Raw genomic sequence first — 12,022 nt, forward strand, 5'->3', positions numbered from 1 at the left:
TTTCTAACTGAAATTATCTTGTGCATCTAGTCATCTCATCTTCCTTCCATCATTGCACCTGGGCACAGAGATCATACAGCAGCTGTGTGTTGTCTCAAACCTCCCTCATCACATCAGATTGCACATGCTCAGTAAGTACATGGTTAAGGCATTGCCACTTCTTTGTGTGAATTTTTCTTGTGGGATTTTGATGTTTCAATCCTGTTGGCCATCAGGGGACAGCCAGTATGAGATCTAATGGTAAGAATGCTCCTCCCTCACCAGCCTATAGTCATCCCACTCCAAGACAGCGACAGCAAGAGAAGCAACCTTGGTACCTGTCAATAACCTGTAATTACTTGGATGCCCCATGAAGAAACAGAAGATTGCCGCGTTGAAGGAATCCAAAATGCCATCCCAAACCATGACACACTGGTTAAAGTGGAGAGAACACACCAGCATGGGCCTGAGAGGAGCTATATAGGATCTCCTCTGTGTAGTGAAAAAAAAAGCACATCTTCCAGGTGACATCTAAATACCTCCCTCAAATTCCCACCTGTCAGGAAAGACATCACACACACACACAATACACACGTGTACACATGCAGGCACACACTTATACATGGAGCAGGAGACTAGAATTTTCTACCTGTCTTAGATGGGCTAAAACCTGTGGAATGTCTGTTGCTTTGTTTTAGGTCTGTTTTTGACTCAGATGCTCACATCATATTAAGAACCACTAGCCCCCTAAACATGCACACAAGGGAGAAGTTGCTTAGTTGGGGAACATTTGGGGGGCAAGAAGCAAGTAAGCTAAGCCAAGAAGGATGGATGACATCTAGGGAGTATAAAGGGAGGGATGCCGAGAGTGGGCCTGCAGGGGACAGGGCCTGTCAGGCTGATCTTGCTTGTTGCATTGGAGAAGGGCAGGAAGAGCCTAATCTAGAGGTCAGTAGCCTATTGTGAGAGACCTTGGAAATGTGAACTTGACTTGAAGGTTTATGGGAGGATTATACATCAAAAGCCATTTTGTATGGAAAGGTCTACACTGCTTCCCTGAAGGGGCTGATTGGCTACACAAAGATTCAGCATTCTGCTGTAGGGAACTAGGTCCCATTAAAGTGCACCAGCTTCCCCAGTTTTTCCATTTATGTTTGGGGTGATGGGTGTGGTGTATGTGCAAATGGATATGAATGCACTCGTGTGTGCCCATGTAGACACATATGGAGGTCAGAGATTGATATTGAGTTTCTTCTATCACTCCGATTATAATTTTTTTAATGCAGGGTCTCACAGTGAACCTGGAGCTTCCCTACTGGCTGGACTAGCAGGTCAGTAATTCCCTGGGGCCCTCTTGTCAGCCTCTCCATCACTGAGATTATAGAAACATGCTGCCATCCCCAGCATTTCTCACGGGTGCAGGAGAGTTGAACTTGGGTCCTATGCTTGGGCCCCACACACTTTATCCAGTGAGTCACCCTCCAGCCACATTTTACTTTTTGAGCTTGTTAATGCAAAACAAAACATCATCCAGTATTAGTTTCTCGGAGTCAGTAAAAGCCACCAGGACACAACAGAGACAACGCACTTGGCTCCCCAAGTTTATATCCAGACACTGAGTTGCCTGTGTTCCTAAGACTAACAATAATAGCGTAATAGAACAAAGATAGTATCTTCATTATCACTGTATTTCAATATCTAATTTATTGAAAAATGTTGGTGTTCTTTTCTATTTGCATTTCAAAGTACATGCTCTCCTCTGTTCTGATAAAAGCCTCCATTTGCTTGGAAGAGGATTTAAATAATTACATCAGTAAAGCATGAAAAGAAAGAGTTGATTTTCAGCTTTAACTAGAAAAATTGCAGTTTTGAGTCCCTAGAAATAGGATGATTTTGACACTTCTGTGAGTGTCTAAGCCAGACTTGGCAAGACTGATTCTACATTTCTGTTACACAAAGAATGGGAGATGCTTGGGGGTTGGGAGTGGCCCTGGTGTGCACAAAGGAGAAACGCCCTTCTCTGGCTCTGAGGGGACATGGAAAGGAAAATGTTACTGTTGGTTTTAACTGTCAGTGTGACACAATCGAGAGCCACGTGAGAAGAGCCTCTCAATAAGGAGTTGTCTTGATTGTTCCTCCTGAGACTTCCTGTGGGAGGTTGTCTTTTCTGTGTTTTAATTGATGTGAGAAAACTAGGTCTAAAAGGAGGCATCACCATCCCCTGGGTTTGGTTCCTGAATTGTGTAGGAGTGGAGAAAGCAAGCTGAGCAGAAGGCATGCTCTTGACTGTGGAGATGTCTAGCTGCTTCAAGCTCCTGCCTTGATCTCTTTGCAGTGATGGACTGTGACCTGCTCTGTGACTGAGAACAAAACCTTTCTCCTATAAGTTGCCTTTACTCAGGATATTTCATCACAGCAGCAAAATTAAACTAAAGCAGATGTTGAAGACAGACTGAAGAAGCCCATTGCCAGTGTTTTAGATGGCTGTCCTCCACTGTACCCCAGCTGTGGATGGATGTGGGGAGAGTGCTATGAGGCATGTTTGGGGGAATCAGATCATTAGGTACTGAGGAATTCAACACAGCAGAACTGGGGATGACATAAGGTGTGCATTCGGGGATAGTGAGAAACCCTTACCATGTGTGGCTGTAGAGGAGTCAGGAATTTGCCTGTCCCTCCACAGAAGGATTCAGTGTCTGAGAAGGCCTGAGCTGACCTGTGTTCTATGGAGGAAGGATATGTATGACTCATCACGAAGCCAGGGGCGTCCACTGCACACATGAGTCCCATGAGGAAGCTCAGAGAATAACATCACTCACCTGCCACTAAAGATGTAGAGGGAGGGCAAGAGACCCCAGATTTTCCATGCCAAGGTTATGTCTCTATTCTCTCATGTAGCTGGAAGCTCTGGGGATGAAAGACCCTCAAGAAAGATTCTGAAATATTGAGTGCTGTGTTACCCTTCCTTGGAAGACAAAGAAATGTCCATTTGCTCCAGGTAGGACACTGAGGCCAATGGGATAAGTCCAGTGTGATGAAACAGCGAGCTTCTGGAGGTTATTAGGAAGGCACAGGTGGAGGACAGTCATTTATAAGAGCATGGGTGATTTAAATCTTCATCACCAAAATGTCCCACCCAAGCATGGATGACAGTTCACACAAAATCAGCCTCACTGGAGTCCCACCTCCTCCAACCATCATCATCCATCTCCTGTCTATTTTAGCACCATCCAAGACCACACGCAGCTGAGGAACAGATGAAAGTGGTAGCTAGACTCTCAGGCAGGGGCCCGGGGACACTCAGTTCTTCACTACTGAATGTGTTAACAGCCTGGCACCCACACCAGCGACCCGATGAAGTGGTTAATTGTCATTGTCGATGTGACTAGATTTAGAATCACCCAGGAGGTTGAGATACACTTCTGAGAAGAAGTTGGATATGTACCAGGATTTTTTTGTTTTTGTTTTGTTTTGGTTTTTTTTGTTTTTGTTTTTGTTTTTTTGTTTTGTTTTGTTGGTTTTTCAAGACAGGGTTTCTCTGTGCAACTTTGGGGCCTGTCCTGGAGCTTGCTTTGTAGACCAGGCTGGCCTTGAACTCACAGAGATCCACCTGCCTCTGCCTCCCGAGTGCTGGGATTAAAGGCGTGTGCCACCACCAGCTACATTCTTAAATTTTTAAGTTTTTTAAAACTTACTGTATTTCATGTGTGGGGAGTTTTGCCTGGATCTATGTCTGTGTCTCACTTCTGCATCTGGCAGCCCCAGGGATAGAAGAGGGCACCAGATCCCTTAGACTGGAGTTACGGTTGAGAGCCACTGTGTGTGTCCGGGGAATCCAACCTGGATCCTCTGCAAGAGCATCCAGTGCTCTTAACCACCGAGCCACCTCTCCTGCCCCCTGTTAAACTCTGTTATTAAGGAGACTAAAAGCCCCAAGAAGGAATCCCTGTTTCCCCTGTACCGTCTGGCAACCACAGAGAGACTCCCCAAATGCTAGCAACAATAACTGGATACATCAGACTCCTTGCCACAGTCCTCACATTACTGTACACAGTGGTTCAGTCTGCATATTTATCATAGTAAGAGTTCCACATTCACCACTGATTTTCTGAACGATGGTATTTTCTGAATGATATATAATTCCATGATACCATTACATTTTGATTTTGTAATAAGAAATCAAATTTTAATGGCACCTACCCAGTAGAACTTGTCATCCACTTCCAATTTCTAATACAGTTGTTGTCCATAAGGTGGGGCCCAAAAGCCACCAAGAGCAGCACTCCACTGGAGAAGCCAGGCTGCTTTAGATGTTAAGTCCCCTTGGTTTTCTAAAATATGTATGAATCGGTGATGGGGGTAGGGTGGGGATACGCCTCACGTGGGTCCTGTCTTTGGAGCTGACAGATATTTTACGAGCATGGAAGTGGACACAGGTTGCTTCACCTAGAAGGATTTCTGCCAATTTTTTAAACACACAAAACCACAGTGAAAGTAAAGGAAAAGGCTCCAGAAGATGGACAGCTGCCAGTGGTACTTACGGGGATAAAGCCTCAGCCATCACAACATTCCAGATGCCAGAGCTCTTGACGGTGGAGTTTAATCAAAAGGCATCCAGCTGCCTGTGTTTAGTGTTAATTGTCAAGTTCTTCATCTCAGCCAATCACTGTGCTTCTGAGCTGGCACTGGACAACAGCAGCCAGGACAGGGAGCTCTCTCCCTGACTCATTCGGCTGGGGTGGGGTGGAGTGTGAATCAGTTCTAGATCTGGTCAGTCTTGGTAGGAAGGACTTTACTGGTTTTGTAACGCTAAACAACGCCTGTGCCTGGAAATTTCCGTTCACCTTCAAGATGCACTTACATAGTGTGGTTAGAAACCTACAAGTCCGCATTCCCCCTTCTTGCCACCAAAAAGCAGCGTAGCATCTTCATGAGATGATGTTTTCATTGGGGTCCACTATGGGCACAGTCTCAGAGAAGCCAGTTTACTTAGTAACTCCCTCTGCTCCCGAACCAGTTCTCTGTGTTGGGTTCTACAGTTTAGAGATGTTCCTCTTTTGTCTCAGATTGATAAAGCTCCAAGCACTCCAGTGAGTCCTAGCCCCCACCCCCACCCAGAGGGATGGATTCCTCCACGTGGTTTCTGGGCTGGAAGGTAAGCGAAGCAGCTGGGCTGGGGTGAATGGAAGTATCCAGGAAGTCTTCCCCCACTTCTCTTCTGCGCCCCTTCTCTCCCCCGACCCCATCTAAATGGTTGGTAAAATGGAAGTTTTCCTGACAGTGTCTAAAAGAGCAGCCGATTTCTAGAGTTATCTCAAGGTATGAGGAGGGGGGTGAGGTGCACAGTGCAACCTTGCACAGTCAGCATGACCTTGAACCTGACTTTGAGATCTGCCAATGCAAAGGCAGCGCCAGTTATTAGCCGCGGTGCTTAGCAACGAGTTTCTGTCCCTCTCTAGTCTTTTACATATAGATGGCAGTTAATATTCAAACAAGTGTAAGCAAACCCACAGGTTGATTAAATTAAATCTTCTCCAGCTTGATCTACGTAACTCGCCACCATCAGAACTGAGAGAAAGTGGAACTGAACAGAGAGCTACAGACTGCAGCTATTTGGAATTAGGCATAATTGCACCGAGCTTGCAAATTCTCTATTACTGAATGCCCAGCTGGCCGAGGCTGACTGTAATTTCACAATATTAACAGATGTGAGTTGTTGAGATGGCAAGTTAATTAAAGTCTTAGATAAACAAGTGGAAAAATTTTAAACAGGAGAAAAGCTAGGTTAATGACCTGAAAATCTCAAGGAGATTCACCATGCCACTGTATTCCAACCTAGTTTATGGAAGTAAAATCATAGCCAGTGCTCCCTTTGTTTTATGGCAGAAGCTGACTCTCTTTAAGACACCCCCATCACTGCAGGTACACCCAGTTCTTATTCTTTATGACTGGTGCACAATCCTGCACCTCCAACTCTGCTCACCATGCTTTTACACAGGAGTCAAGCCAACCCAAATCCGGCAGGCACATGCCTCAATTTTCTTAATTGTACCTTTCCATGCTGTTCCCATCACCTGGGGACTCAGAGAGAAGAAGCCAAGTGGCAGGCACAGGGTCACTGCAGGACTTCCTCCCTCAGCTCACAGCACCACCTCCACTACTTCCCAGGTGTTTCTCAATAACAGAAACAAAATTAGACCTAAAGGAAGCACCCTGGCTGGAGCAAGGTGACAAATACCACAGACAGGAGGGGTCTGAACGCAGCAACTTTACACAGGTTTGAATGGTTTCAGATGTGGATGGCTGGTGCACAGCCAAAGCAATCACCCAGTCCTCTCAGTTCTGCTAAGCTCTGCTGTCCCAGCGGCCTCCAGTGGCAGCCTTCTCCTTTGCCACAGGAAAAAGAATGTCTTGCTTAAGACAATGTCCTGGAGTTGTTGTTCAAAATAATATTTATAGGTTACCTTTCAAAAATTAAAGTTAAGACATTTGAACTTAAGCCAGGCCTGGCAACACAGACCTGTGTCTTTGGGTGACAAGAGCAGGAGGCTCAAGAGCTCCAAGTCATGGAGCTGGTGGGATGGCTTGGTGACCAAGAGCTCAAACTGCTCTTCCAGAGGACCCACGTTTGGCTCCTAGCATCTCACAATCATTTGTAACTGCAGGGGATGATACAATGTCTCTGGCCTCTGAGGGCACCTGCACTCACCTGCAAACACACACACACACACACACACACACACACACACACACACACACACACACACACAAATAAAAAAAATAAAGTGAACTTTTAAAAATAGTTCAAGGTCAATTTTATATTTAAAAAGTTAAAACTTAAAAAAATACAGTTGGGGGTTGTTGAGATGGTTCAGCAGTTAAGACCACCATATGCTCTTCCAGAGGATCTGGGTTCAATTCCCAGCACCCACATGGCAACTCACAAGTGTCTGTAACCCCAGTTCCAAGGGATCTAACAACCTCATCCAGACATACATTCAGGCAAAACATCAATACACATAAAGTAATAATAATAATAATAATGATAATAATAATAATAATAAACAATGGGGCTGGAGTGTGGAAGCCCGTTCTCGGGTTCCTCGTGGCTTTACCCAGCAGGTCCACATGGAGGATGATTAGGACCACGGGCCTGAGTGCAGGTGTCTGAGATGGTCTGCACTTGGCTGTGCTGGGGGAGGAGATCTTTTGCTCCACCCCTTGGCGTCTCTATAAAAACCCTGGGGCAGAGATAGTCGGGGCCCGTTGGATAGGTTCTAGGCCCTCTCGAGGCTATCCTTTATTTTCTATCTGTTTATTGCCGCAATATTCTCCGCAATAAATCCTTCTATCTAATATTTCCTGCTGCTCGCACTCAAGAAAACTCTGGGGAACTGTGGGGGTGGTGGGTAAATGTCCCACACTGGAGAGAGGTTAAGAGCACTTGTTCTTACAGAGAACCCAGGTTCAGTTCCCATCACCCACGTGATAGTTCACAGCCACAGTCATCCATAACTCCTGTTTCAACACCCTCTTCTGGCCTCCTCAGGCACTGTGTATGCACTGATGCACAGACATACATGAATGCAAAACATTCATGCACATAAAATAAAATAATCTAAACAGAAAAAATTTAAATAATAATAAACAGTAAGTTTGTCCTAGTTTGCATCTCTGTGGGTGTCATAGAACACTGACCAAAAGCAACTTGGGGGAGAAAGGTCATATTTCATTGTACAGCTTCATCATCCACAGAAATCAGGGCAGGAACTGATGCAGAGGCCATAAAGGGATGATGCTTACTGACTTGTTCCCTATGGGTTGCTGGACCTGCTTTATTTTACAACCTATGACCACGGCCACCAGCCCTGGCATAGCAACACCCACAGTGGGCTGAGCCTTCCCATATCAATCAACAATCAAAACAACTTCCCACAGACATATCCACAGGCCAATTTGATGATGGCAATGCTCAGTTGAATTCTTTCTTCCTGATTATGTCTAGCTTTGTGTTAATTTGACAAAAAACCAAGCAATATAGATTCAGAGCATCCCCAGCTACATGCTGTGTGAGGCCAGCCTGGCCTACATGAAGAATTTGTTTCAATGATTTTACGACAATATAGTTAAGAACTTCTGTTGCCCAATTTAACTCATCTCGTTGGAGACAGGAAGATTCTTCCCCTGCTTCTCACAGCAGATGCCATAACCAGTCCAAGTGCTCACTGCTGGAAAGAAGCTGCAAAATTTAGTTACAGAATGCATGCACTCTTCTGTCCCCTCCTAGACTGCAGGGGTGGGACATCTAGCAATTGTTTTCACCGACAAAGTGGAAAAAATAGTGATTTGTGCAAGTTTAGTTGCACTAACTTTGATCTGAAGCTGCCTCCCTGCATATTTTGTTTGGCCTAAAACTTCCTTCACACCTGACAAATTGTAACTGAAGTTTATTTGTATCAGTTTGTAACCTACTAGTGCGATGAGCCTTGGCCAATCAAAACCACATTCAAATAAGACAGACAAGAGTTACCACCAATCAGGCAATTTCTGTATCTCCCTGTATTCTCTGTAAGCAACTTCCTTTCAGCATCAGCATTTGCAACCATCATTATTTCTAACAGCCAGCTATGAATGCAAAATTAATTCTATAATTTGTTCTTCAGGCGTGCCTGTGAGTGTGTATGAAGGTGTGTGTCAGGGAGAGTTGTTATTGTGTTGTCAAGCCTGGTCCACATTCCTTAAGCCTTCTTTGTTTAGTTCCATTATGTCTTCCTTTAGGGAACTCTTGAAAAGGTTTCTTTTCTTAAATTTGTCCCCAGCAGTTGCTCAAGAAGAACTCGTGTCCAGCCCTCTTCTCTAAAAACCATGTTTCAGGCTTAAAGTTGATGCTAGGGGTGAGGGCCTGTGCAGCAGAACCCTCGTGGGACCTCTCGGTGGGTCCTGTTGACAGTCTTCTATAGAGCCTTCTCTCTCTGGGGACTTCCAAGCACGCCCACCCACCCTCCTCTAATGCTCAGTTTAGAAACTTGTCCCTGAGAAGTCCCTTTGGTTTTCTTCCCTAGTCCTAATATACTGAAGACCACCTGCTTCCAGTGGTGTAGCCACTACAGGAGGCCGCCCTACCTTGGTTGGAGTCTGCATGAGCATCAGTAGATACCATGTTAAGCCTCTGCATTGAGGATGGTTATGTCACAGGGCTCATCTATGGACTAGACTCTGGTGATGGCATGCCTTGTAGGGACTTCCCATTCTCACTCCCCAGCCACACAAACTAATTTTATAGGGAACACAGACCTCTGGTAAATCTCATGAGGCTTAAGGATGAGGGGGTAGAAAGGAACTGTGTTGGAGATGGGTAACTTGAGACATGGTAGGTTTATACCCAACTTGGGGTTTGCTGACAGGCTGGTTATATGTCTGGAACAAACATTGAAAAAGAGTGAAAACTAATTAAAGGAGCTAGGAAGGTGACTCGACTGTTAAGAGTGCTTGCTACTCTCCCGGAAGAAAACATCCGAGAAAAAGAAAAGGGAAAACTCAAAGATGACCCAAGGCTTCCAGTCTCAGAAGCAGCAGTGGTCAGAGCTCATTCAAAGAAAAGGTAAGTTTATGTGGTGTCATATCAAGTGTACTCTCACGGCAGCCAAGGTGCAAGTGAAAGGAGAGGCTGGACTTGGGGTGCTTCCAAACTCCCCAGGAGAGGACACACAAGGACAGAAGCACAGGAGAGTGGCCACAGCAAACACTCTGAGAAGGTCTCAAGCAAGGGACAGGAATGAGAGGACAGTTGCCCCCCTGTCTCCAAGGACTTGGTTCTGAGACCCAGGATGGTACCAAAACCCGAAGGTGCACTCATCCCTTGTGTGCAATGCTGCTTTAAAGCTTTTCCTTTCCTAAGCCCTGCAAACCATTTCCAGGTGACTTAGAACACTTCACACAGTGTGCGTGTGAATCATTATGCAGGTTTAGGACATAATGACAGGACTTAGAAAGATGGCTGAATTGCTATAGTGCTTGCCTCAAAAACACAAGAACTTGAGCTTGGATCCCCAGCAGCGATGCCAGGGCAGGTACAAGTCTACAGCCCCAGTGCTGGTGTAGGGCTGCAAGGGCAGGAAGCATCCTGGAGCTCAGTGGCCACCCAACCGGGACAAATCAGCAAGCTCCAGATTCAGTGAGAAACCTGTCTCAGAAAGTACAGTGGAGTGTGAGGGAGGAGGATGTCCCATGTAGATGAACGGTCTTGTTAAATGAGAAACACAGAGCCAATGCAGAGATGAAAGCCCAAGAGGTCAGAGCTAAAAGCCTTACCCTTCACTGCTGCTGTTGTCCTCTTCAGCAAGCGGCCTACTTCCTGTCTGTTTGTCTTTTTTATAGACTTTCTATTCTGCCTTCTCATTGGTTGTAAGACCTCCTCGTCACTGCCTGTCTGTACAGACCTCCAGGTCTTCTATGGTTGGTATTGAGATTAAAGGCGTGTGTCTCCATGCTGGCTGTGTCCTTGAACACACAGAGATACGCCTAGCTCTGCCTCCCAAGAGCTGGGATTAAAGGCATGCACTAACACCACCACCACCACCACCACCACCACCACCACCACCACCACCACCACCCAGTTTCTGCTATGGCTTACTATTAGCTCTGACCCCCAGGCAACTTTATTATTAACATACAAATAAAATCACATTTCAGTACAATTAAAATATCACCATAGTCCCACATCTACTTTTGGCCTCCACACTTACTTACCCACACGTCTCCACACACACAAGTACTCAAACCACACACATGACCCCTGGAGGGGCCAAAAATCTGTACATGTTTAAAGCACAGATATATACCGTTTTCACACCCATGCTTGGCTGAATCTGTGAGTGCAGAGATCAGGATGAAGGAGCCCAATCCTGTTAGAAAACAGGTGTGAAGGCAGAAACCAGTCAAAGGTCATGAAGACTATGCTGAGGGCATGACTGGCCACCACGAGCTTTGAGCCACTTGACTTAGCTCAGGTTCTCAGCTTCTTGCCTGTCACTGCACTACCTACCTTTTATCCTCTGCTCATTCACGGCCCCTTCTAGAATTCTCACAGTTGCCTGCTCCCAGCATACCACCCAGAATGCCTTCTCCTTACCTCTGCCCCTGACTTAAAGCTGGAGCAGGCCCTGTCCATTCCCTGTAGTCTGGGTAGCCCAGATGGAGCTGCCTATGAGCAGACAGAGGACGAGTGCTCTCTAGTAACTGACAAACCCTTCCTTTGGAGAGAAGGGGGCACTTTCACAGATTTATGTGCTGCTTTTAGATAAAGTGGGGCTCTCAGGGACTTTCTTCATCTGCTGCTTCTCAGTGGCATTCAAAGCAATCATTAGTTCAGAGCAGCATTTTTGTAGGTGTCATAAGGTGTTGATGCAGTTTAATTGGTGTGCTCATTGTGACTGAAAGGTTATTGTGCAGGGTGGTGCTATTCAGAAATCTTGGAAACCTTTGAAGTGTGGGTGAGAGGAGCTCCTCAGGCTTCTAGGGTCATGCCCTCAGGAAGTAGTTCTTGAGTGAGGACTGTTTTAAAAACTTGAGTTTGGCCCTACGCCACCACTCTCTGCTTCTTGTTTGAAGCATAATCACTTGTTGATTGTAGCCACGGTGCCTATTTACCATGAGGCGAGGCAGCCCAAGAGCAAGCCATAAAGTTCTGTCCTCCAAACTGCAAGGTAAATGGACATTTTCTCTTTGAACATTATCAGTATTTCATGGTAATGACAGCAAGCTAAGGAGCACACTGTCCTGTGCAATGCAGGGTGTGCTCCTTGCAGCCTAGGCCGGCCCAGGAAAAACTGAGAACTGAGAGGTGTCGACTGACTCAGTCCCCACAGCACCAGCAGAATGGGGGTGTCGTCGGAGGACATTGTGCATCTGCTCCCATGATTACCCAGGTGCTTTGAATCCTGGGATCTCAGCTTGTAACAAGAGAAGCTTGTGGATCTTCCAGAAGCTCTGGGTTCCAGAAGTTCTAGAAAGTCACCAGCTTGGCTGTCATCCTTGGGTTGTA

Source organism: Peromyscus maniculatus, chromosome 5 (genome assembly GCF_049852395.1).
Source record: "Peromyscus maniculatus bairdii isolate BWxNUB_F1_BW_parent chromosome 5, HU_Pman_BW_mat_3.1, whole genome shotgun sequence".
In the NCBI taxonomy this organism is placed as follows: domain Eukaryota; kingdom Metazoa; phylum Chordata; class Mammalia; order Rodentia; family Cricetidae; genus Peromyscus; species Peromyscus maniculatus.